Source organism: Mauremys mutica, chromosome 3 (assembly GCF_020497125.1).
Source record: "Mauremys mutica isolate MM-2020 ecotype Southern chromosome 3, ASM2049712v1, whole genome shotgun sequence".
NCBI lineage: Eukaryota > Metazoa > Chordata > Testudines > Geoemydidae > Mauremys > Mauremys mutica.
In genome coordinates, this window is record NC_059074.1 from 202,983,069 (window position 1) to 203,011,024 (window position 27,956).

A 27,956-nucleotide genomic window follows, 5' to 3' on the forward strand; every position below is an offset into this window, starting at 1 on the left:
GAGGTGAAGGGTTGACTGGCAGCTTCGTAACTCTGCTGTTCATAACTCTGAGGTTCTATTGGACAAGGAATGATGCCCATTGCAATTCACGTTATCTGTAATGCATACATTATTTCAATGGTCAGAGACATCTGGCACACACATTTTCCTGAAGTGGATAGGCTGCTTTCTTCATTGTCCAAACCGTAAACTACGATTCAAGGAGTCCATGGCCAATCAAAGTGGTAGCCAAGCAGTGTCACTTCCACCTGAACCAGTGGCGGAATTTGTGGTTTAATGCAGTTGCTTTCATTGCAAAGAATATTAAATACTATCGGCAATTTGTGTGCGAGGAGCTTGAAATCACACCAGGCACACTTTGCTTAAAGTCTCTGATCTGTTAAAACAGAGCAATACTGAAGACCAGGTGAAGTTTATGACTGAGGATGCTATCCAGTTCATTCAGCTTCCAACATGGCTTGAAAGTCGCCAGGTTTTGATTCACAAAGCAGACAACAAACTGATAGATCTGATCAGTTGGACCACAGCTATGGCATCGCAACGACTTTCAGAGTGCCAGACTGAAAATAGCCACAGGAAGTGTTCCAGTCAATAGCAGAAAAGTTAAATCAGTCACTACCACCTCCATTTGAACAATGCTACTTTTTGAGTGCTATTTGCATTTTCAATCCAAATCAGGTACCTTATCTGTGTTTTGACCCTGAGCTAATTCAAGCAATTCCTGGTTGAGTGAAAGATCACGACAACGAATGTGCTGCTTACGTGACCTTTGTCAAAGAATGCCAGATGCCGGGAAAAGTAACTGAGTTTTGGGACTCTGTTTCTGATCAGTTTCCAGATCTCTACAAATTGACAAAATGCTGCCGCACAATTCCTACCAATTCCGTGGATGCAGAATGTGCAGTTTGAATGTATGGACAGGTATTCACCCCACAGAGACAGGAGAGGTCTGCTGCAACTGGTGGGTGCTGCACGCTGGGGTTTAACAAATAAAATGGACTGTTTTATTCAGGTACGCATACATGTGTGTGTCTACGCTCTATGTACAACTCTGTGTATTATACTTTTTAATTATTTATTTGTTTGTTTAGCAGACTCCCTTATTCAGGACAACTTACAAAGGTAACAGTAGTACAGTATAATACTAGTATTTATACTGTATGAACACATCCACAAAATTAGTGTGATTTCACCGCAATTTAAGTAGACCCCTAGATATAACAGGGGGGTTCGTTTAGACTAATTCAACCTTGTCTTCCTTTCATAGCTTTTCCCATCAACATTTGTTATTATAAGCTGTGACATTTCATGAACTTTCATGTTGCTTTTACTGTTGAACTTGCAAGGAGAGCTCAGTGGTTTGAGCATTGGCCTGCTAAACCCAGGGTTGTGAGTTCAATCCTTGAGGGGGCCTTTACAGACCTGAGGCAAAAATCTGTCTGGGGATTGGTCCTGCTTTGAGCAGGGGGTTGGACTAAACGATCTCCTGAGGTCCCTTCCAGCCCTGATATTCTATTAATTAAAATCCATTTGTAGGCCCAGTTATCACAACTCCCATATGGGAAGCAGAGTACAAGTAAAAGCAGCCCTGAGTCTGCTCTACATTACAACCAGGGCTAGGCAAGGAAACACAGTGGTGGCTCCAAGTGCAGGAATGGAGTAACATGAAATCAGATTCATTGGGAATTATATCATACCCAAAGAGCTGAGTGGGAAACAACTCTCCCATCTTGCAACATTTTTTGAGATATCGAAAAATTTTCCTGTCCCAAATTGATGCAAAAAGGCAAAATCTCAAACATTTTCATGAGCCAAATATTTTGTTTTGATTTCAATGGTGTGGGGTTTTTTTCTTTTTCTTTTTCTAAACCTTTTTTTCTTTTGGTCTAAATTTACTAAAATTTCAAAACAAAACTTCCTTCCAACTTGAAAAACTGAAACTTTCTGGCTCCAAAATGTCCAAACAGGGAGCAGTGACAATTTCAAAACTCTTGTAAGTCAGGAGATTTGTTGACACAACCACCTTTCATGGACAATTGCAGTTTTGACAAGTCAGCATTTTTGGAGGAAAAAAAAACATTTCATCAAAAAAATTCCCGACCAGCTGTACAAATAGCACAGCTCATCATGAAAACACCTAGCAAACAACAATTAATCAGTTGTCAGAACATCCCTCTCCTGTGGATGAGTATTATCAACTAGAAAGAAAAAAGAATTCAGACTGTTAGCTTTCCTATACCCCAAACACACTTTAGGATCTTGGCTGGGTGAGGTCTAGAGATGCAGCAGATTGTCTGCATTCTAGGGTTTGCTCACAAAATAACTGGCAGTAAAATTCAGGAACGGTGTCAGACGTGGCATGTGAACTAACTCGCCAGATGGCACATCCGATATTTGCCCTGTTTTAAGGAGGCTGCGTGCCCAGCGCAATCCGAAAGCTCTGGGTAAGCCTAAAGCCGCAGCAACCACCAAGCTATTTGCACAGCATCTCAAATATGGTGTGGGATTCTTTTTCCCCCACAGCTCAACATACAGTGGGTATCATTGGCCAACAACCACTAGTCATCCAAAATTTTGGCTGCCTCTTGCCAAAGTGAAACGCAAAGGAAAAGAAACCCCAGTCAATGGTTTACATTCATGCAGCCAGTGAGTCCACTGGCCTTCTGCACATAAGTAGGCCGATCTATCACTATTTTAATTTGGATCCTTTCAGAGTTTCAGAAATGGCTGCTTGGACGCTTTGATGTCTACATGGACCCCAGCAAATTCCTTTTATATTATATTATCCCTTCAAATGGCTCATCAATAACAGGTTTTACCCATCTGATGGGCATCGTGCCAGTCGAGCCATCTTGTCTGACAGCACGCCTGCATTTAGCTCTATTGTTATGTGTGATAAAATGTTGAGCACCTGGAGCCTGCAAAACAATACAGAATTAAAGCTGTAATTAGCAGCCTGCCCTCAGAAAGGCAGGCGACAATACACTCCCTTCTTAGAGCCATGGAAGTGGTGACAGGCAGCCTTCAGCCAGAGCAGTTGGGAGACAGGCAGCCCAAATGTGTTTGCTAAGCAGACTCTGAGGAAAAGAGGGTCAAAATTCGGGATTTCTGTCCCACCGGAAACGGTGATATTTCAAAATTTAGTGCCGTCCTGAACTGGGAAGAAAAGTCAAAATCTCGGCATTTTTTGTAAAACGAAATTCACAAAATATTTCTTTTTTACTCTTTCATTTTAACTATGATCATATAGCAGTAGCGTCCTGGCCTATATGAACTCCACCCTGGCTTGGCAGAGGTTAATAAGCAGCAGCTGCCCCACACAGCCCCACCTTTAGCAGGTGTCAGGCCTGGAAGGAGGAGTTAAAAGGGGCGGGGAGGGGGCAGCTCTCTCAGAAGGAGAGAAGACTAACAGCTCTGTGTCGGGAGGCAAGCCTGGACGGCGCTAGGAGCTGACTGAAGACTGCAGTCGCCCTGGACATCCCTGCAGCAGGGTAGGCCTGTCAAAGACAGTTTGATTTGTTAGCAGCAATCCATTGGTGGGTGCTAAGGCCAGCTGCCTGAGGTGAAGGGGGCTGAAAGCTGAGCCCAGCAGGGCAAAAACTTCTTTGGGATTGTGCTTCTGCTCGAGTTTGACCTGGGAACCCCGCTACCCCAGAGCTTTCTCGGTGACTGGGCTGGAGAGCTAGGCTGCATCCATAGCTGAAGCGTGTAGACGACTCTGTTGGGGAAACTGAGGCAGAGGTGCTGCAGTGCCATGCCATGACCCAAGGGAAAGCCCTTCCATCACAATTTATATATAAATTAAACATGAAGTTGAATTATTTTGGCAAGCTCTAAAAACAACAATCTCTCAACAAGGGCTGGGGAGGGTAAGCAGCAAGGAATGAAGGATAAACCACATAAACCAATCACTGACTTCAGTGCTACACATTCCCTGTGTGATAGGATATGGGTATAACCGTGTGGCTATTTGTCCCCCTCTAGTGGCTAGACCATGTACACAAATATATGAGTGTGCTACAGCCTTTGCATTAACAGGTGGGGTCCTTTAGCTCACATAGCAGAGGTGCTCCCTTTCAGGACATCCCAGGTTCAATCCATGGTCATTGTTACATTTGCAGTTATTATAACGATAGAATTGTCTGGCTGATAGATGGCAGAGTGGGTGTCTCAAGAGACTGATAACAGGAACATTCAAATACACTTTGAAAACATTGGGTCCTGTTCTCCGCTGCCCTGCTCCTTGTGTAGTCACATGTGCCAGTGTAAAAGGGCTGTGAACCTCACCCGGATCAGAATTCTCTCTTTGCTTGCACCGGTGGCAGCCTCTAACAACCACTTTGTACTCACGTTGCACTTGGGGAGAGGGTGGAGTTTATTTCTAGCTGTGCCACTGATGATAGACCAGTCACTTTGCCTCTGGGCCTGTTTCATGTCTATTTAGAGTGTAACCTCTTCAGGGCAGGGACTGTCTCTCCCCGTGAGTCTGCACAGTGGTGTAATGTAAGATCAAGTACATGCATAAATCTTGGCAGGATAGGGGCCTACATTCTCAACCCCAGAGCGTAGTGACCAATGCCACCCCAACATTGCATTCTGTGTCCTCAGCTCTTTCAAACCCACTGCTCTTCTAAAGCTGAGCGGTGGTTCCAGCCTATAACATTTTGGGGTATGTAACTAGATAAATTGAAATGTTCAGTTAACCGGGGTTATTTTATGGAGGAGCTTTTCCAAGGATTTAGATACCTAACTGCCTTTTGTGATTTTGAAACTCTCCCCTATAGTGCATTAATATTACCGACCAGTGAATTATTAATTACCAAACCGTCACTTATACATTCTGAGGCTTGGCTCCTGGATTTATTCCTAATTTCTAGTAAATCATGAATGCTGAGCTCTGTAGCAGAAGCATTCTTTAACAATACAGATTAGGGTGACCAGATAGCAAGGGTGAAAAATCAGGATAGAGGGTGGAGGGTAATAGGAACCTATATAAGACAAAGGCCCAAATATCAGGACTGTCCCTATAAAATCAGGCCATCTGGTCACCGTAATATAGATCATCCACCTTCATGATCAAACTCATGTAAGTGGCTCTGATATCTCAAACAAATTTCCACCGTGCCTCGAATCAGATTACACATATTCTCATTAGAGTCTTTACACTGCATCTGATGGATTTGCCACTAATACAAACCAGTTTTAGCTTTGCTTGTAACTGAAACCCCGTGTCTAGACAGCCCTTTGGCACAAAGCGCCACGAGAATTACCTCTTCCATGTACATAAACATATCTTCTAGTCGTCCATGTCACCACCTGATTAGATCTCTGGCATTGTTGCTTTCGCTTTGGCAACAAGGAGAGCGTCATTTCACCAAGTCGGCAACCCTGTGTTAAAACTTGGGCTTGAGGATTTAAGGCAGAACAGAGAGTGGCACAGGTCTCATAGAACAAGCTCGCTTTTCTACAGACTAACTTATTTTATCCTAAGCAAAAATCGCTGGCTTATTAACCAGTGACTCAGGAATGTAGAATACTCATGATGACTGTCCTCTTCCAAAGAGTGCAAGAGCCTTGCCTTCATTTTTTCCAAATCAAAACAATAAAAAGCAGTGCACAAGGTCTATGGTAGCTGATGATGCGTGTTGTATTAAACCACAGTGATATTTATGGAAAATTATTATTTGTAGCACCTAGGAGCCTCAGGCATGGACCAGGGCCCGGGGTGCTAGGTACTGTACTAACAGAACAAAAGACAGACCCTGCCCCCAAAGAGTTTACAATCTAAGTATAAGGCGTGAGACAACATTTGGATACAGACAAGATCTGGGGGAATACAAAGAAATAGTATTGGTCAGCATGATCAGCAGTGGTCTTTGCACACCAGCAACTTACCCGTTGTCGTGTGTTTTGTAGGCCTCATTTCAAAGGAGCGTTTCAAGGAGGGATTTGAAGGACGCGGCTTAGCTGGTTTTGCAGATGTTTACAGGAAGCGCCTCCCAACTGGGAGAAAGAATGAAAGGTCCTTGTTTGAAAATGTAACAAGTGGGATGTGGAGGCGAGAGTCAACGTTTCAATAGTGCATGGCAGATCAGGAGGGGAAAGGCAGTGAAAGGCTTTGAAAATGAAGGAAAGTAGCTTATGTTTCGATACGACAAAGAAGTAGAGGGATGCACAGAGAGAGGTGGTGTGGTGAAAGCAACCGGCGAGGAAAACGATCTTTGCAGCAGCATTCTGAATGGAAAAGCACCAGCTATTCTACAGGCTGTCTTCGTTTGTAAATAAACCCAGTTTGCTCTTCTTTCTCCCCGTGTCTCCCTGAGCAGCCCCAGGTGCCTCACTCACCAGGGGTCTCCATGCAGAACCCCACTGGCTATCACGGCTGGGTTGTGGGCAGCCAGATCTAGTAGTCAGAGCCCGCAGCCACGAGACAGGAGTCGGCTGGGTGAGGATTCTGGGAGGTCAGCAGCTGGAGACAAACCGGAGATCAGAACCACAAGCTGGGAACCAGATTCAGGCTAGGTCAGGACACTGGATTAGAGGGAGGAGAGAAGCTGGAGGTTGGGAATCACAAGTCAGATGCCCGGTGTCCAGCTGGGTCAGAGTGCCAGGAAATTGGGCTGGGGGTGGGGGTGCAGGCAATGCAAGGCACCCACGGGGTAGATCCCAGCGGTTCAGACAGCTTCCTGTATCTGCTGCTGGCTTAAGAAGGGCCCAGCCGCTCTGGGACTCAGCCAATTAGAGTCTCCCACTGTGGTTGGGCTTCATGGGCTCCAGGTGAGCTACCTGCAGATGGCAGGTCAGCATGTGGCTGTGAACCTGGCAGGCCTGGGGTTGAGACCTGTGGGTTGTGACACCGGCCTAGTAACCACCCTCTTCTCCTCCTGCAACCTTGCGGTGTTTCCCTATTGCTAATAACAATTCCTGGCCTCCTGCCAGGCAGAAGCGCCTTTTCCTCACTGTCCCTCAGTCACTTGTACCCCGGGGGCAGGCTCACCGACCAGCAAGGCTGGCCTCAGCCGCGGACGACCGGGCCGTGCACAGGGACTTAGGAGCAGATAGAATCGGACTCCGATCTGCCGATCCCTTATCAGATTCCCTGCAGCTGGATAAAGGTGGGAACCTCTTCTTCAGCTGAGCGTGGCGCTATCCCCTGCAGCTGCCGGAACCAAAGACCATGGGGAGAAGCCAAATACAGGTGGGCAGGGAACAGACGAGGGGCTGTAGGGGCTCCCAGTGGCTAAGGGAGGATGTGGGGGGACAACCTGCACCAGGTTAACACAGCCCCACGGGAAGGGAGGGCAGGTCCAGGCTAGCTTGAGGATGTGCTGATCTGACATAGCGCCAAGCGAGCCTGGAATTGCAGCTCTGCTCTGGGACTGTGAGCTGCGGGGAACCTTGGGAAGGGGAGCATGGTGCCGCTGCCTGCCTCCCCTACAGGGGCCAGCCTGCGCCAAGGCAACGCGGTGGAACGGCCCGGGGCTGAGGGAAAGGGGTCGTTTATGAGGAAAGATGAAAAGGGCTGAGTATCTAGGCTCAGCTCGGCTAAGGGACGATTGGGAGGGGCCGGAAGAACTGACTACGGGTACCTGGAGGTGGAAACGCCCAGAAGAGGGGATTAGTTAGCATGAGATGAGGAGCAGTGGGTGAAATCCAGGACACTGGGGGATGAATATCCTGAAAAACTGGGTGCCAGGAATGAGGCATGTAGGCCTGATTCAAGCCCCCTTGAAGTTGATGGGACCCTTTCCCCTGACTGCAATGGGAGCTGGCTTGGGAGTTGGGACCAGGGAGATAAGCCCAGGACAAGGAGGGTAACAAATCGAGGGAATCCTATTGCTGTCACAGCAGGGGAGAGACATGCCAGCTCCACCCAAGCCCAAATCTTCTGCCAATCCTTCCCAGTCCGGAGGAGCTGGTGTGTCTCTAGCCCAGGTTCCTGTCCAAGGAAGTTGGTTGTGAAGCCCCAGGGTAACTGTGCCTGCAGATTCCCTGCTGTAAAACCCCTGCTCCCCCACCCCCCCACACTCCATTGCAAGAATCCCTAGTTCCCCTTGTGGGAGTCACCCGTGTTACAGGAGTTTGGCTGTAGCTGTGCTTGAAAACTGTTTCAAACACAGTTATGTGCCCCAGCATGGAGAGGTTCTACCTCTGGGGAAACACTGTCCAGTGGCCAACCCACACCTGCTCGGTGGCCTCTGTGCTCCATGTCTGCACGCTCTGAGCCTTCCCAACTCGCAGGGGGGAGTTCCTTCCACACCCAACATCCTCACCCTGCAGTGGGGGGAGGCTCCTCAGCACTCAGCAGCCCACCCACCCTTCAGCGGCATCTTGCCATCCTGGTGGCCTCAGTGACTCTGTCACCCGCCACTCCACGGTGGGGAGCACCACACCAAGGCTGGGGGGTGCTCCACTCCCCCAGCAACCCAGGCAATACTCAGTGACAGCTTACACACACAAACACACACACACACACACACACACACACACACCAGCTGTTAGCTGTATAGCTCAGGGCTGCAGGCACATCCCCTCAGAGCCTCCTCAACCCACGAGTGTGAGGGCCTCCTCCTTCCCAGGGCCTCTGCATCCCACAGGATGGGGTGCTTCATCCCCTCCCCATACTGCTCTGGCAGGAATCCTCCCCACATCTGTCTCCTGCCCTGGTGGGTTTTCCCCCTACCCCCTAGTCTCCTCAGTTCTCTGAAATCCCAGCTTCACATCAGGAGACGGGAACAGGTTGGATCCCTCTCTCCTTTGGGGACATGGCAGCTGGTGGCTTCCAGAGATGATAATCCCTCACTCCAACAAATCCTCCTTTCTCCTGTACTCAAAGCAGCTGCCCCAGTGAGTGGCCTGGGCTCAGAGGTCACTGCTGTTCTCATTTCTTTTCCAAGGCTCATAGTTCTTAAAGGATGATGTAAAAAGTGAACGTGTCCTACTGGCTTTGCCTGGCCTGCTGGCTGTGATCTGTGAGCAGGCACCGAGGGCCCTCTCCTCTCTCTCTTACGGGACTCTCCTGTCCCAGCACATCTCTCTGGGAAGAGTGAGAATGGAGCAGCCCCATCCAGCCCTTGTTCAGGCTCCTCATGACCCTTGGAGTGGAGATTATCTGGGGCTTTCTCCATTCTTCCCACCCCTCTGCCCAGGAAGACGGATGCAAAGAATTCATTTAATTTCTCTGCAACAGCCTTGTCTTTCTTGAGTGCTCCTCGATCGTCCAGTGGCCCCACTGATTGTTTGAAAGGCTTCCTGCTTCTGATGAACTTAAAACATTTTTGCTGTTAGTTTTTGTGTCTCGTACTAGTTGCTCTTCAAATTCTTTTTTTGCCTACCTAATTATACTTTTAAACGTAACTTGCCAGAATTTATGCACCTTTCTACTTTCCTCACTAGGATTTGACTTCCAATTTGTAAAGGTTGCCTTTTTGCCTCTAACAACTTCATGTGCTCTGCTCTTTAGCCATGCTGGCATTTTTGGGGAGCTTTTGCTATTTTTTTTAATTTGGGGCATACATTTGGTTTGATCCTCCATTGTGGTGTTTTTAAATAGTTTCCATGCAGCTTGCAGGCATTTCACTTTTGTGACTGTTCCTTTTAATTTCCATTTAACCAGCTGCCTCATTTTCGTGTAGTTCCCCTTTCTGAAGTTAAATGCTCCTGTGGTGGGTTTCTTTGGTATTTCCCCACCTGCAAGGATGTTAAATTTAATTACATTATGGCCACTCTTACGAGTGGTTCTTCTATATTCACCTGGTCGAGCAGATCCAGTGCAACTCTCAGGACTGCATCTCACCTGGATGAGCTGCCCTCTTGAGGACAGAGAGTCCCCCTCACTCAGTTCCTCCCAGTGCCCTGCAGAGCAGGTACTGAGGGAGAAGGAAGTTTGGTGTTTGCTCAAAAGGCTGCTTCAGGGTGTTTGTTTTTTATCAGAGACCCGGTGTGGCCTCCAGATTCCCTCTCATCTGAGCACAGAGCAGCTCGGTCAGTGTCACCTCAGCATCAGCAGCTGGGATTCTTTGGTGTATTGCTGGCAAGACTACAGGGAAAGTGCTGGCTGTAGCAGGTCAAATGATGCTCCCATGTAGAATCCTTGATAGGTTCCTCCTGCTCGGAGCATCTCAGCCAGCTCCAGGACTGAGGTGGCAATGTGGCAGACAGGTGGTTCGGGGCGACAAGAATCCCTCATCCCATCCAGTCCTCTTTCAGTGCTTTGCTCTAGGCACCAGCTGTTCATTCCCACGGGGCGGAAGTTGTTGCAGGGATCCCTGGTGACTATGCCACCATCATCACGGCTCACACTCCTTGCTGGATCTCTCATGGGGAGGAGCGGCCCTTAAGAATAGAATCCACCCCACTCAGACGCTTTCCTTTTAAGGAAGGATCATCCCCTGCTGGTGGGCTCATCACAATCTCTGAAGCAGGGATGGAGTGTGTTCCCTCTCTCCCGCTGTCTCTGTCTCACTTTGAGACTAGAGTGCCCCCTAATGGCCCTTTCTCAGCCTTCTCGAGATCTTTGCAGTGGGTGTCAGCATGCTTCTCTCTCTCTCCCCAGGGTTCTGGGAATTAAAATGCTTAGAATAAATGCTTGGAATAAAAATTGGAGTCCTCACACCCATAACTACTGCCACAGAACCCCCACTTGGGAATTGGTGTTATGTAATGTACATAGAAATACAGTTATTACTTGCAAATTGCACTGACATTCCCAAGTAAAAATCCATTGGCAACTGCATACATTTATTCACATAATGAATACAGACCACTGTGATGCCAGCTGGTAACATTCAATGTTTCTACTAACAATTCATGGACCAAACAGTGAGCGACATACCTGCCTTCAGGCTGCTAACAAGTTCTTCCAGTGTTCATGTTCTCTATTGTTACCACACAGTAATCGTTCACTGTGGACTTAAAAAATATCTGGGTGGAAAATAAAAGCAGCTGGTGTAAATCAGCATGGCTCCATTGAAATCAACAAGCCAGATCCTTCGATGGTGTAAATTGGCTATGATCCTATGACGTCCGCTTTACTATTTTCCTGATGTCCTGTTTAACTTCCTTGTTCAGGCTAAATCGTCTTTCTTCCAGGCACCGGTGACTCCACAGAATCCTGTAGTGGTAATTATGAGACCTATACATTATTGCTTTTGTAAACTACTCATTAGGTAACTAGCACCATTCTCTGATCACCTTGTAATTCATTTCTACAGGCAATAGCAATATGCTGAAGCGTTCTCTCAGTTTACCATCCACATTTTTTTTTACTAACACATTTGTTGTAAACCCCTGGTGGAGAATGTTTTGAAGTGAATAGTGCTATGCTGGGTTATACCACCCGAGGATCTGACTTTATATAAACAGGGGAGACATATTGTCAATTGACTTTGCATAAGCCACTGTTTCAGGAAGCTTAACAAACAAGGCTGAACAAAGATCTAAAGAGGAAATAAAACATTTAACAGGCTGGTGCTGTTACCCCCACCTCCTTTTGCAAGAAAGACAAAGCAAAGACAAACAGCAGTGGCAAAAACTGCAGAACGTTCCCTGAAAAAACACTTTCCTATTAATTCAGTGTTGGTCTGTGTTACCTACAAACCAACATGGTTTCAATTTAGGTTCCTATTAATCTTGGCTATTTCTTTCAAGTGCTTTTTTAAAATAGAAACTTTATGTTGAACATTTTAATCAAATTAAGTTTTAAAGTCAACAAGCTGCTGGAGTAATTTTTTCCCAAATACTTTACTGCCAGATGTAAATACTTGTGATTATTGATATTCTTTGTTTTCCTTTGATTTTTTCCCCCTTACTAAATAGATTCCTAGTGAAGTAACGGTCCATGAGAAATCACTTGTCTCCAGGATTTTGCAAGCAAGCAGAAGATACATCGACAGAACATTTGAGCCTCTACCCATTGCTTATAGAAGCTAATTCCGTGCTAGTGCCGTGCTAACAACCCATCACATGATTCAAAGCCCAGTGAAACCAATGGGAGTCTTTCCATTGACTTAAAATGCCTTTGAATGAGTCCCTAAAGTCCAAAGCTCAATGACGTCGATAGAAAGACTCCCACCGACTTCAGTGGATTTTGGAGTAGGCCTTTAGGCCCTGATCCTGCAGTCAGCTGTGTACGGGCCCACTCAGAGCTCATTGCAGGGCTGGGGTCCTAATGAGTAATGAGGACCCTGATCCCATACTGTAAAGTTAAAAGGAGGTGGTTTCTGGTTGTTGACATTTTATTTATTGATATTTTTGGGTCATTTACAATAAGACATTACAATGGCCCTGTCTTGACATGTAGAAGTACGTATCTTCACACAGAATTAGCATATTCTATATTTTCCTGTGCAAGGTCTCCCAACCTCTTTGCTTTGCACAGACCACTCAGTGACTTTCTCTCCTGTAGACACCATCACGCAGTTTATTTACAGTGTGTCACTCCTCCCACTTCTACATGCTAGTGCAGCCACAGTATTTCCAATGTTATCCAGCTTCACTACCCCTTCTGGAGAGGTGTGGGGAGAACTCCTGGAGAACTCCCTTTTGGCAGGTCCTGCTAACCTTTCACCATCACCCCTGCTGTCCCCTTGCTCTTCCTTCCTGTGCTCTTTTACCCAGTCTCCTTGTTAGCGGGCTAATTACTTCATTAGCTTCCCTGCCCCAATCTGATCTGGTAATCCGGAACTCCGCTCCTTAATCAGGCCCTCCCCAGGGCCTAATGGGTGAAATAGTGACCAGAATTCTGTCACATGTCCATATATTATGTCATTAACATGTCCCATTTTGCCGTTGACTGCAAATGGAGCAGGATCTGGCCCTTAATGAGTGGAGCCAATGCTGCGTAGAATGAGGTTTTAGCCTGAACAGGCGAGAAAACAGGTCACCAGGAAAAGAGTGACTTTTCACCCGTAGTTTCAAAGAAACTTGGTGAACTGATAATGGGACCGTGCTGGGTGGTACAGACCCCTTGGGATCAAAGGAGACCCTTTGTGGCCATGACACCCAACCGCTCCAGCTTTCCTAAGGAAGATAAGATCTGCCTGGGAGGAGTAGGCATGGACCAGGGGAATTAGAGGCCAGAGCAGTTCTTTCCAGTGTAACAGGGAAGGAAACACATCATTTCTAAAAGCACTTCTAGGGCCTTCTCCAAAGCCCGTTAAAATCAATGGACAGACCACCATTGACTTCAGTGAGCTTTGGATCAGGGCCATAAAGAAGCTAGTTTCCTAGGAAGGCTGCTGTGTTCAAAGGAAAATGTGCTAGGCAGGACTTTGTGGTTAAGGCCCGGGCTTCATTTTCAGGAGATCTGGATTCAGTTCCTGGCTCTGCCTTGTGAGACCTTGGCGCGATCATCTCTCTCTGGACCTCGCTTTCCCCTTTGTAAAATGGAGATGCTGATAACAGGGGTTTTGGGGGGGGGTAATTCATTGATGTCTGTGAGGTGTGAAATGGGAATGGAGCGGTTTGCAGCAGCCATTCAGAATCCCGCCTGGGAACGCTGTACACCACTGGGTCTTAAAGAGCCTGTGGCACACCCTCCCCACCCTTCAATGCTCATGCAGCTCTGTTGGCCTGAGTATGTTTTTGAGGGGGGGAAGGGAGACTTCAAGCACTGCAGGCCTGATCCAGCAAAGCGCTTGAGCACCCGCTTAAGCATGTGAGTAGAGCTGTCAACGTCAATGAAGTTAATTTTGTGCTTAAGAGCTTTGCTGAATTGGAGTCAATGCATGGAGAGGTGCTTGGAGAGATTTGTCCGGTGTTTCTTGCAGGTTTCTGGACAGCCCCTCGGGTTTAATATTATTTTAACATACATTTTTAACTGTGCATATGATGGACCCAGTGTAGCCCAGTGGGCTAGTTTGCCTTTATTATATTTACTGCTTTGCATTATATTCTGCAATTTGGCTATTACAAATATGTAAGTAACATCAGCATCTCTCTCTCTCTCTCTCACACACACACACACACGGCCACACCTACCAGCCGCTGGAGCGTCTCGAAGCCAAACCCAACCCGTCCACTTTAACATTACTCTTGCATTGTACGTAATCAACTCCTCCAAACAGAAGAGCTTCCTTCAAAAGCACTCCACGCAAAGGCACAAATTAAACCCCAGGAATTAAATACTAAAATCATTTTTACAGCAGAGAAAAAACTCCCCGCCAGCGAGCTGAAAAAGCCATTACTATCAGAACATTCCATTATTCCTTCTTTTTCCAAAGCGTGATTCTTTTCTCCCAGCCGAGCATGTGCTGGGACCAGACCTTCCCGCTCGTTTTCCTATACCATGAACTTGACAAGATAAGGCAGTTACTTAGGATGGACGAGTCACTTCATTCAGGCAGCCTGTTCGTAAACATTCTCAACAGCAATCACTGCCCTCCTGGTAGAAGCAGCTAATCCTGCAGTCCTCACTCAGGCAAGACTCCCATCTAAGACTTTGATGAGAGTTTTGTATGAGCAAGGACTGCAGGATCAGCGTCTAACTTCACACCATTGGTGCATGGAGGAAACTGAATAGCCTCGCTAATCGTTGCCCATGCTTTGGCCACTTTGTGACCCTCTGGCAGAAAAAAAAAAAAGCAGCCAAAAAGGAGTTTTAACTGGCTCCCTCAGCATTCCCTTTGTGTACTCTAGGTGGCATGGACATGGGAAAGGTGTGTGCCAGTGCTCCAGTGATTTTTCAGCTGCCCTGTGCAGCCCTTCTGGGCCAAGCTGTGGTGTGGCCAAAGACAGAATCACAGAACATCAGGGTTGGAAGGGACCTCAGGAGATATCTAGTCCAACCCCCTGCTCAAAGCAGGGCCAATCCCCAGACAGATTTTTGCCCTAAATGGCCCCCTCAGGGATTGAACTCACAACTCTGGGTTTAGGAGGCCAATGCTCAAACCACTGAGCTATCCCTCCCCCATAGCACACATTTCCCAATCTTTGCAATTACCAACAACAGGGAAATATGGAAGCTCTATGAAATTAAATGGCAGATCACTGCAATGTCTCCCCTCCCCCACCTGCTGACTTGCAGGTGAGTAAAATTAGGGGGAGTCTTAGGAAAGGAAAAGGAAAAGTTTTCTCTGGTCTTGTGCTGCCTGTAGGGCATGTCTAAGGGATGTAATGATACATTTACTTGCAGTATATTGGTCAGCCACTAGGTGTCTCTTTGTACAAGTGTGATGTAGTCTCTGGTGAACAAAGGAGACAAAGCTGGAACTCAAGCTATGTTGGAGCCTGTTGCTTTGGGCTGGTCTACACTGGCAACTTACATCAGCATAGCTATGTCTCTCAGGGGTCTGAAAAAGCCACGCTCCTGAGAGACATAGTGTCACAACTGAGACGAGGTGTCAGGCCGAGTCAGGTACCAGGAAATCAGAGTCCGAGATAGGCCAGAGGGGGAGACTACGGTTCAGGCATCAGGAGGCAGGCAGGGTCAGATTACTGGGAGGTCAGAGTCCAAGACAGGCCAGAGGGCAAACTGAGAGTCAGGTGTCAGGAGGCAGGCAGGGTCAGGTTACCAGGAGTGCAGGGTCAGGTGCCAGGTTACAGAGAACAACTGAAGAGCAAAGCCAAGAACATACCAAGTTTGGAAGCCGGATTCTAGTGTCTATTGCGAACAGAGTCTAGAGCAGAGACAGGTAGGCAGTCTTCACTGTTGTTCAGACAGCCTCCCATCATGGCTTCCTGATTTTAGTACTGGTACCAGCCAATCAGTGGGCTGTGAGGGGCCGCCACTCAGGTCCTTCTGGGTGACACTTCCTGCCAAGCCCAGCCTCTGAGGGTCCTCCCATGGGAGCCCAGCCTAAGCCTCCAGTAGTGATGCAGGGGCATCAGCATCACAACCCTCATGCACATAGCCATGCAAAGCTAACCCCCAACATAGACAGTGCTAGCTGATGGAATAATCTAATTTCCGCCTCTCAGGGAGGTGGATTGCCTATGCCAGTGGGAGAACCCCTCCTGTCAGAGTAGGTCGTGTCTATACAGAAGCACTGCAGCTGTGTCGCTCTAGCATTTTAAGTGTAGACATACCCTTTGTGTTTAGAGTTTGTAGCCATTTAATAAACATGTCCTGCTTAAGATGGACTGTGACTCTCTATATCATGGCAGAGGACACGGACACTTCTGTTTGATTGTTCATTTTCAAGACAATGAGCAAGATTCTCAAAAATGCTCAGCTTTGGCCTACGTGCACTCACTGAAACCCCTCTGTCCTCCTCGCCTTGTCCATTTGGATACACCTGATATTACATGGATTTGAATCACGCAATAAGCCAGACAAGATGAGCGGGTGCCTCCGTGAAAATGTAACAATTTATTTTCCATATTTCTTTTTTAAACATTGGCTCATTCTTTTATTCCTGAGTGTTTTCCGGGGCCATCCCTTCCCCCCAAGCCCTTAAACACGTAATTCTTTAAGATATTGACCCCTGAAAAAAACTATCCCATTTCTGTAAGAAAATCATCTCCTTACAGTTCTGAAGAACTAGCTAAACGAACGTGAGCATAAATACCTCCTATAAAAGGCCTACTGAAGCAGAGTAACAATAATGCCTCAGTCGTGAGCCTTGAAAACGTTGAAAGGAAATGCAATTTCACATTAAAGATCTGAAAACATACTCAAGGCTAATATTTTCAGGGGGGGGGACTCTTTGATCTCTCTTTCTTTCTGGGGGGAGCCAATATCAACATCACTGATTTTGTGCTATATTCATGAGTCTTTATGTGGGTTAATAATGTTAAAGTTATTCCACTGCTTTTTCAAGCTTTTCTGGAATCGACTCCTCGATGGAACAGGGCCCTGTTGAAGGCTCCTAAATTTGCATAGTATGTGCAAGACATTTTGACTTATATTCCAAGTTAGGTTTGCATGGCAAGGGTTTACCTAGACATATTGGATTAATTGGCCTTATTGTTAACATCACAATGAATAAGCACAGTCATTTCTTGGGGAAGAAATACCATTTTAGATTTAGAAAATTAAAGGTTTAGTCCATGAGAAATTCCCTTTAATAAAAGCTCAGTCCTAGACCTATTGAACTCAAAGGGCTCTGATTACAGCCCTAAATTTGGTACAGTCAGATTTAGCTACCAAAACCCTAAAACCAGTCAATTAATGTCCATTTTGAAGGTACTCAGATGTTTTTATGCATTATTTATATTGAAGTAGGGACCCCTGCTGAAATCAGAGCCCCACTGCTAAATACTGTACGGACACATCAGAACCAATGGCTCTCGCCTCAACACCTTACAATCTAGACAGAGGAAGCATTATTACCTGCATTTTACACATAGAGAACTGAGACACCAGACAGTAAAATCCTGGTCCCATTGAAATCAGTGGCAAAGGTCCGATTGGCTTCAATGGGGCCAGAATTTCATTCAGAGAAAATAATCAATCTACTCAAGGTCTTGATTTGAACCCAGAGCTTCTGAGACCTAGGGTAGTGCCTATCTACAAAACCATCCTTCCTGATGACTCGGAAAGGAACACCAGGTTCTGGCAAGCCTATTGTGAGGCTCAGCGATAATATGATGGTGCGTATGAAGCCCATATGGCCCCAGCTCCACTGGGCATTTCAGCTGCATGACAAAAAAGTTACCTAATGTAACCAGCAATTGATTCCTTTTGTGTAAAATTGATCAGCAATCCATTGTTTGCTCACTGTTTTGAGTGGTTTTTTTCCAAAGTAACACAAGTTATTTACGGCCCGGATCCTGTGCCATTAAATCATAAGGAAGCTTTGCCATAAACTTCAATAGGTGTAGGATCAGGTCCTACTACTGGAGAGCGCATGAGATTTCTGCAGTGCAAGGGGAAAGAATCCATGGCCCGTTATGCACTGAGTGCCACATGATTTCAATTTTTTTTCTTTCATTAAGAACTTAGCATTTGATTTCTTACTGTTTAATTAAATTGAGAAATTTCCCATCAGGCTCCTGACCTCTTCTTCTCAATGAGGTGGCTAATCCAGCCATAGAGCTGGTGGTCCAGGAAAGAACAAATTACAACCCTTTAGCAACACAGCTCATGGCTGCCGCTGTCTTTAATAAGGAGGTGCTTCCCTCCAGAGGCTACTAGAGGTTGGATCAAAATGGAGCATTGCATGATATATAGTACATGTGAACACCAGTAGGAAAAATGAGGGTGGTGCATCCTTAAAAGAAGCTTGGCTCAAGTAGAACTTTGCATGCTGGGACATACAGTCTGGGATTTTCAAAGCCAACTAACGGTTTTTAAATGTCCCACTCTTGTTGACCATCAGTTGGAGTTTACTTAGACCTTACCTTTGAAAAATCCATCCTTAGTAAACACAAGCAATAGTATTGAAGATGTTCTCATCTGGGCAACAACCTGTTCTCATCTGGGCTTCTCGCTAGTTGCCTCCTCTGGCTAAAGCATTGGTATCCTTGTTGTGGACTAGGTGGCTCAATGACTTGGCTTTTACCACTCAAAATAAACCAGAAAAAAATAAAACTTGTGTATGTTATAGCGCTCCCAGTTTGCTAGGGGCAGCAGGGAGCCCTGTGTCCCAGACAGGCTAATCAGCAGGCCAGATATTTGCTTATTTTTGAATGTGAAATGTGCTCACCCACCTTCCAGCTCCTTGGAATGTCTCCTTTGGAAGCCGTCAAGCCGCATTGTATCATCCCCTATATTTAGAACAAAGCCGACACATGTCATTCCTTATGTCTAAGCACTCATTCCAATAGGCCTTGGAAAAATTGCTAACCCTGAATAAAACAATGGAGCGTACTTTAAATACTTCTGCTTGCACGTACAGTGAGGAGAGATTGCCAGCGAGTGTCGGTTTGAGTGAGTGAGAATAAACATAAGCGACGAAAACAGGGCTATTTGCTATTAGAACCAGGTTTATTTGGAGGAAGTATCATTATTTTCTCAGACAGCAACTGCTGGAATTCTCACCCATAAAGCGTGCTTATTATATTATTATCATGAAGGCTCAAGTCCTTTCACACTGGTATTGCCCTATCCCAGGTACTATTAACTCTCTCACACACTTACCGGAAGGGAACGACCCCAACTTTATTTACACATGACATCATTATACAAGGAACAAAAATAAACAAGGGAACCATGAGGTAAACGACTATAAACCGAAAATATCAAGTTTGACTTAGCTTGGGGACAGATGTCTCCTGTCAGGAATAACCTCCTCCACTAAATGAAGGGCATGCAAAATATTACCCCCCACTTAGACCTCACAAAACCTGGGGATTGTTTAATCTACAAATAAGAGCCTACTCTTACTCCAGGATCCTTATTATACTTTATAGAAGTATGTAGTAATCTCTTTGGACTCTTCTACATACATCAGGAGATCAGACTGAAGCCAGATTATATTGCTGAATTTCTAGCTGTCAGGTCCAGCGTATATTTTATAAACACCCTGTCTGCTCCCTCTTCCAGATCATTAATGAAGAAATTATATGAGCCACGACACTTGTGTCTCCCTATTAGATCCATCCATCCCACGGGATACATTGCCATTTATCAATGAGGCTGGTAACAAAGCTCAGAGCTAAGCTGGTTTAAATTAATTTTACAAATGCTGGTTCATGAGACAGTCCATCAAGAATCTGCTCATGACAATGTGTGAGAGCGAGACTGACTAAAGATACTAAACTGCGCGGGAGTGTAAACAGCAGTGATGGCAGAGAAATAATATCAAGGGACCTAGAAGGCTTAGAAATATAGGTAGAAAAGAACTAACTGAAATGATGCAAGTTAATAGAGCTTGGGAAAAATAACGGGAAACAGAGATAGTCCACAGCGAGTAGAAACTTGGGGTGAAATCCTGGCCCCATTAGCTTCAATGGGAGTTTTTCCATTGACTTCAGTGGGGTCTGGATTTCACCCTTGTAAAGCACTAATGCAAAAATGAAATATTAAGTCACCAGGAAGATACAGGGTCTGTCCACACTGTAGTCAGAGGTACGATTGCAGCACAGGTAGGCATGTCCGAGCGAGCTTTGATCAAGCTAGATTGAAGCTAATGTGAGTAACTGTAGCAATGGGACCACGGCATCATGGAGGGTAACTCATTCTGCCATGGCTACACTGCTCTTGTTACTCAAGCTAGCTTTGATCTAGCTTGGGTATGTCTACACAAGCTGCCAATCGCACCTCCTGGCTGCAGTGTGGACGTCCCTACAGACAAACCTGAGGGGCTCAGAAAATAATCTCACAAATGGAAAAGGAGCTGGAGGGACTGCCACGTAAGGAAAGATTGAATGCTTGATCCTGCATTCCTGAAGTCAATGGGAGCTGCACCACAGACACTACATATTTTTAACTCTTATAGATTGACTTAACAATAACTAAAGGGGACATGAGGTGAAATCCTAGTCCACTGGGGTCAGTGGCAAAACTTCCATTCATTTCAATGGGGCCAGAATTTCACCCAGGGAGTATGCAAACATTTGAAGGGTGCAGACAAGGAGGAGAGATGGAGTAATATAGGTGTAATGGATAAGGCTACTGTTCAGTTCAGAGCTCTCAGGGACCTGGACTTAAGCATATTTCAAATGCATGTCGCATTAAACAACAACACTCAAATAACCTAGCACACCCCCATACACCCCGCCAACAGCAGAAAGCTTAAAAATAATCAAACCAGTGTATTATCTTACCAACTAAAAAATAACCATAGTGCCACTGGAAAAATATACATATACAGGTAGGTCTGCGATGGCTGTACGCACCGACGGGAGATTGTAGGAGAGATGATAACCATCACAGCACAGTCCAACAACTTAATTCCCTTTCTTGCTTAAGATAAATCATATAAGTAAAGTTTTTTCATTGTGTGGACTGTATCTGAATAAGGCGATGGTCTCCTAGACCCACCTCCCCTCCCATTACGGACATTTTTAAATCAAACTTGGATTTTTTTTTCCCTAAAAAATATGTTCTAGTTCCAATAAGCATTAAATCAGAAAAATTCTTTGGCCACTCTTATGCAGGAGCTAAGATTAGATGACCACAACGGTCCATTCTGGCACTAGAATCTATTAATCTACTCATCATTTATGATTCCATAGACCACCTTCCCTCCCATTCATCACTACATAATACACACGGAGAAGCAACCGATAGGGTAACTGTCTGGGATTCAAGGAGACTGGATTTTATTCCTGGCATTTCCACTGGCCTGTTTGATCTTGGGCTCACATCACCTCTCTTGCCTTTGTTTCTCCTCCCAGTTTTGTATGTTTTTCTGTTTCAAATGTAAACTCTTCAAGAGACTGTCTCTTGCTATGTACAGCGCCTCGCACAATGGGGCCCTGATCTCATCTGCGACCTCTAGGTGTTACTGAAAAGCAATCATTTTTACCAATATATAAATTTATATATATATATATATATATATATCTCCTGGAAATTGTTTTCAAAAACTGAAGATGCGTGGGTTTGGGGGGTTAAAAGACTGAACGTTTACACACAATATTGCTATTAAAATGAAAAAAAATCAATATTTGCCATTAAAAATCATTAGAATTTTCAACCAATTCTAAGTCAAGTGTTTCCCTGCCCCCAGGTATATTCTGGATACTATGCAGTCATTGGAGAAAAGCTGTTCAATCACTCCTGTCCTGCCAGATCCAGAAGAGGAAATGAGCTTAACATTGACTGCTAGAGATGAGAGTGAGCTATCAAGGTTGATTTAATAACTCAGTCATGCCAATTGTTCTCATCTTCCAGGGGAATCTTTTTATATACATATAAAGCCCTCATTTTCAATACAAATGTCTACATACACTATTAAGAATCTCACATCATTTCCCATTAATATTTATTAAAGTGCAAGCTCTGAATACTCCGAAGGTAAATGTGAACTGGCATATAGTTTAGATATGGGGAAATTGCAGTGTTCCTAATTACAGCTGGGAACACATGACTGGGTTGAAACATGTTACCTGCAGGCTAGCAATACAATCAATGCCTAACCTTTTGCTGTTTGATTGAACTATACAAGAGGTGACTAGACTCCACAGGAGTGGTGGTGTGGGGAATGGGAGAGGAACCCGCTCTGACATGTGCTTGTGACTCACACGTGAAAAGTGCTAGCTAATGAATTATTCTTAGTGCTGTAAATTTCAAGGAGCCTTCTGCATTTATGAAAGGGGTGGTGGATTCCGGTCTACTAACAGCTGTACTGAGACCACTAGTTGATTTCACAAGGACCACTAAACAACTATTGCACGGTAAAGATTTCCATTCACTACCAATAGGAGCTGACTGGAAGCAGTGACCTCAGGGTGAAATACTGTATATCCAAACACCACTGCTCTAAGTCATCCAGTCCCCAGAGCTTAGATTTGAGGTGGATACAGTAGTTCTCAACTTGATATGCACTTATAATAATAATAAAATTATTATTGATTTATATGGTAAGTAAAATGAGGCGAATGGTGCTTACCTCCTTTGAAAAGTGGTTTGAGTTCCACTGGTGAAAAGCATTACAAAAGAGTTAGATATTGATCATTAATTATTATGATTGTTAACGAAAGGGGCACTTGTTACCATGACCGTCATTCCTCTAGGGAGGGATATTCTGTGTGGGGCAGGTTCCCTTCCTGGTGTCTAGCTGCCCTCCTGATGAATGGATCCTTTCAAAGTAGCAGCAGTGAATGGCACATAGAATTGGGATAAAATAAATGTATTTATTTGCCCATCCTACTAGGAACACAGAGATTGCCACACCAACTTGCACTATCTGTTTATATAGCCTCTGGCCAGTACCTGGTGTCATGGTGTCTGGAGTGACTCACGACCATGAGCGCCAACCTCAGGACAGACTGTCAGGAAGCAGGGCAGACACCCCAAACTGGCCATATGTTCTATAATTAGATTTCACCAACCCAGTGACAAGTGCGAGCTCCTAAAGCACTATACCAGCTTTACTATGCAGTCCCAGACACTCCCCTTGGGCACGCCAGGCTACCTTACCACCCAGACAAGCTGGACTTACTGATAGATGGTTGCTATATGCCAAAGATCACAAAATATTCAGGTTACTCTCAGTCCCAAAGGACCGGTCACTTACTGCAGGTCAATTTGTAATCTACAGCAAACAATCTAAGGATTTATTAACTAAGAGAAGAAATTAGAGAGTTATTCAGGGCCGGCTCCAGGGTTTTTGCCACCCCAAGCAGCCCCGCCCACCCCAAAAAGCCGCGATTGTGATCCGCGGCACTTCTGCTGTGACTCTACTGCCGCCGCTTCTTCAGTGGGAATTCGGCGGCCGGTCCTTCCCACTGAGAGGGAGAGAGGGACCCGCCACCAAATTGCTGCAGAAGAGCCGGACGTGCCTCCCCCTTCCATGTGCCGCCCCAAGCACCAGCTTGCTACGCTGGTGCCTGGAGCCGGCCTTGGAGTTATGACAAGGTTAAAGCAGGCAAGCTTATATACACACATGAGTGGCAGTCTATGGTTTCAAAAGGTGACAGAGCTGCAGTAATCTGTCAGCTCTGAATGTCTTTTAGGGCTGACCCAGGTTGACTCTGGAGAGCTTTCCTTCTCTTTCGTAGCTCCGGCTCTGGGAGAGTCCAAAGAGCAAAGAGAGGAAAACATTTCTTGTCAGCTATTTTTATTTCCTCCTTCCAGAATTCAAACTGATGGGACAAGCCCTTTTGCGTGTAGCCTCTTCATGGGCATAAGGGGGCAATTATATTCTTTATCTTGTGACGGTAGTTTTGATAGCCTTTTCTTGATGGGCAGGAGACGATCCCTCCTGACTGGGTTCACAGTTTCAGAGGAAACATTTAAATATTACATGTAAATATTACTTTATAGCATGGGATAAAGAATCTACAAGTGAGATTAGTGCATGCAGCGACTAAAAAGCATTTCATAAAGTCTAAACACTAAATACATTATTGTAAGTCCAATATCCATCTTAACCATTCCCGCACGCAAGTGAAACAGACTGGTTTCTAGCAATGAATGTGTCAGTGCTCGGCTGAGGCCTACAACTCTGGCGAGAGCTGGCTCCTGGTCTGCCCGCATCACACTTGGGTCTTCAGGGTTAAAGGACAAACAGTCCATAATGCAGCTATCCAGAGAATTTAGGGCCAGGTTGTGAACCTTGTACTCACACCGGGCAGCAGTGACGTCTTCTGTGCTATTTGTGAAAGTCACTGATCCCCATCACAGGGGTTCACAGCCTGCCCACCATGGAGCTGGGCATCTCACAGGTAGGTCTGTCTAGCAGTGTCTTTGATCTATGAAGTTGTTCACACAAGAAAGCAGGTCTGACAAAAGCTACCAAGTTCTCTGAACGCGCCTTCAGACAGCAAAGCCTAAAGACAGACTTCCTCTCCTCACCACCCTTCCCCAGGATCTAAGTTTAAACTGAGTACTTTGACACACCTCAGAAAACTCTTGGTGTAGAATTTCTGAACATCCTTAAAGAGAGACCTAACACACAGAAACCCATTTTCAAATTGTCTAATCACTTTCATCAATGGAAAGTATCTTTTGATTCGAGAACAAATGCTTAGTAAGAACTTGGTGGGAAAAGACATAACCTTAGGGCTCAAAAACAGAGCAACGTATGTAACTCCCCCCCTCCCCCCCATCCCAGAAAAACAGAGACGGAGTTGCTTTTTAAGTAATGGCAGAGGATGACATCTATGCAATGCTGTTGCGAATAAAGCAGACGCTTCACGGGACAACCAGTTCCTGCCTGCATGCAAGAGCTGGATGCCAGCAAATCTAATTGACAAAAATCTGTGATCCACACTCAGCACTTCTCAGGAAAGTGCTTTTATGCCAGTTTTTCCCAACTTTTTTCTTTCCCCCTATATTGTATGAATCACATATCGAACCACTGAAATGCACTCTATTTGATCGTGATTTATGGGGCACTGTCTGCTTCACTTTGTATGCAAGCTCCTTGGGGTGGAGATGTTTTGGACAGAAAAGCGTCCGCTGTCAGCACTCAATAAATTAATAGCCATCGCTTCCTGCAGCAAGAGCCGACACAAGGTCGGTGTTCTACGTGGGTGGGTGCGCGGAGCTGCTGAGATTCAATAATGCCCCCCCCCATTTAGTACAAATTCTTACTGACTATGTTAACATGTACCAGTGAGAGATGGATTTTAATGGGACTTGTTAATCAGTAAATAAAGAAGGAGGAGGGTATAATTTGTACTCTGGGAGCCTCAGTCATGAACCAGGATCCCATTGTGCTAGGCCCTGTACAAAACTAATGTAAGCACCATATTTTATTAACTTTGATTCATCAGCAGTACAGGCATATGGCAGTCCATTTGAGATGTGTGTTCTTCCACTCATTAGCATAGATATCCAATATGGTGTGACAGTGAAGTTTCCAGGCACAGGAATTCAATATAGAGTTGCAAGCAGGAAGTAAAAGGCAATATTGTTTTCTCTTTTAGTCTTCATTTGTCTGCATCACTAACATACGTGGAATCACAAGTACTCTCATGTGCAACCCTCTGCCTATGAGAAGTCCTAATAACGCTTCTGATGCACGTACTGATGCCCAACAATAACGTTTAAAGAATGGCTCATGCACCATAATGAGAAGATGTCTGTGACACTGCCCCGAGACATGCCAGTAAGGATGGTTTATCTGCATCTTCCCAATAAGACGTGTAATGAATCAGCTTCATTTTTTTGTGCTTTAATTTACAGATGTGAATTGATGACAGTAGATAGGGTGGTGCAACTCTTTTGGATCAAACAAGAACTGAATCAAATCTCATGCCAAACACAAGTGGAACTTTTGGAGACATTCAAAGAGCACGTAGGTGGCACGTGACAACTGTAAAGCATCTCAGTAAGAGTCACTCTCTTTTAATATGGAACAAAGATTTTTATTAGAATAAGGAAAACAGTGGATCTCTGCTCTTCCCCATGCCTCCTTCATGTGACAGTTTTAAATAACACCCAACAGGTGTTTGCGGGTCCCCGGGGAGACCAACCTTTGAGCTCTGGCCCCTAAGTAGGTCAAATTCATCCCTGATGTACCTTGAATGGACTCCTGAACATTATACCAGGCATGAATTTGGCTGCGTTGTTTTGCAATCAGAGACTATTTGTTCTTTTTCACTTTGTTATTTATTATTTCCCTGTGCTCAGACTGGAATAGTACACACAAATAAAGCCAGTCCCTACCCTGAGGATCCTACAGTCTAGACAACAATGACTTGTAGGTGATCCTCTGATTAGACTTTTAAGTCTTATTAGTCTGTCCAGAAAAATATGCTCTCATTTAACCAGAAGTTGTTGGTCTCCATGGAGGGTCATTGGATGAAATCTATGACCTGTGTCATTGTGGAGGTCAGACTAGATGATCAAAATGGCCTCAAAACTATGAATCTAGACTAACAAAATAAAGGGTGCATGCTTTTGAGACTCAGACTGTCTTTATCGGGGTATGGGTGACAGTAAGGCAGAACCACGAACCCTTGTCAATTATTGGGAAAGCAAGAAACTCTGCGTCTAGTAGCCCCACATACAGGGGCTAAGCTTTTCTTCCCTTCAGCTATACATCCGGCCAGTCTCCATCACCTGCTTCTGTTCAGCTTCCCATATCCCATCAATTCTGCTGCCTTTATGATTTCCGAGAAATCTTTATAACAACTGACTATTTCATCCTAACTTCTGAGCACTAGTGTGATGGATCTGACACTAGAGATAACAAGACAAAAGTCATTCCCTTGGGGTCTTGTCAAAATGCTAATATAAAGCAAAAGCGCTTTAAAGGCTTTGATTCTGATACTTCCTCTCTCCTGGCACCAGTGTATGATTCAAAATGGTTTTGTACAATGTATATTCACTGCCTTGAAACAGAACTGTGTCTGGTAGGATTTATAGGCAATTTATCTCAATTATGCCCCCAAAGAAATTTCAACAGAGAGCAAACAGCATTGCAGATAACAGGGGATAAACAAAGGAGAGGAGCGGCTGAGGGAACTGGGCTTATTTAGTCTGCAGAAGAGAAGAGTGAGGGGGGATTTGATAGCAGCATTCAACTACCTGAAGGGGGGTTCCAAAGAGGATGGAGCTGGGCTGTTCTCAGTGGTGGCAGATGACAGAACAAGGAGCAATGGTCTCAAGTTGCAGTGGGGGAGGTCTCAGTTGGATATTAGGAAAAATTATTTCACTAGGAGGGTGGAGAAGCACTGGAATGGGTTACCTAAGGAGGTGGTGGAATCTCCTTCCTTAGAGGTTTTTAAGGCCCAGCTTGACAAAGCCCTGGCTGGGACGATTTAGTTGGTGTTGGTCCTGCTTTGAGCAGGGGGTTAGACTAGACACCTCCTGAGGTCTCTTCCAACCCTGATCTTCTATGATTCTAGAAGGGTTGATCTGGTGCTAAGATGAGCAGAGGAGCTGATCAAGAATACCCCTGATGGTCGTGATGATGAAAAGGGGTTAAAAAATGTAAATCCATCGATTCCCAGGCCAGAAGGGACCATTGTGATCATCCAGTCTGACTTCCTGTGTAACCCAGGCCATAGAACTTCCCCTAAATAATTCCAAGAGCAGAGCTTTTAGAAAAAAACACCCAGTATTGATTTTAAAATGGTCAGCGATGGAGAATCCACTTCCACCTTTGGTAAGTTGTTCCTATGGTTCATTACTCTCAGTGTTAAAATTGTACATCTTATTTCCAGTCTGAATTTGTCTGGCTTCAACTTCCAGCCACTGGATCATGTTATAACTTTCTCTGCTAGACCGCAGAGCCCAGCATTAAATACGTGTGCCTCATGTAGGTACTCATGGCAACCACTTGTCCTAACCTGCTCTGTTTCTGATGGGAACAGCCAGAACCTGCAGGATGGAAGTGATGAGTCACTCGAAGAATTTGGCTACTAAAATGGAGAGGAAGAGTGGTCTAGCGGAGTCAGGCGATGGGGGTCCTATTCTTAGTTCAGCCACTGACCTACTGCGTAACCTTGGCTAA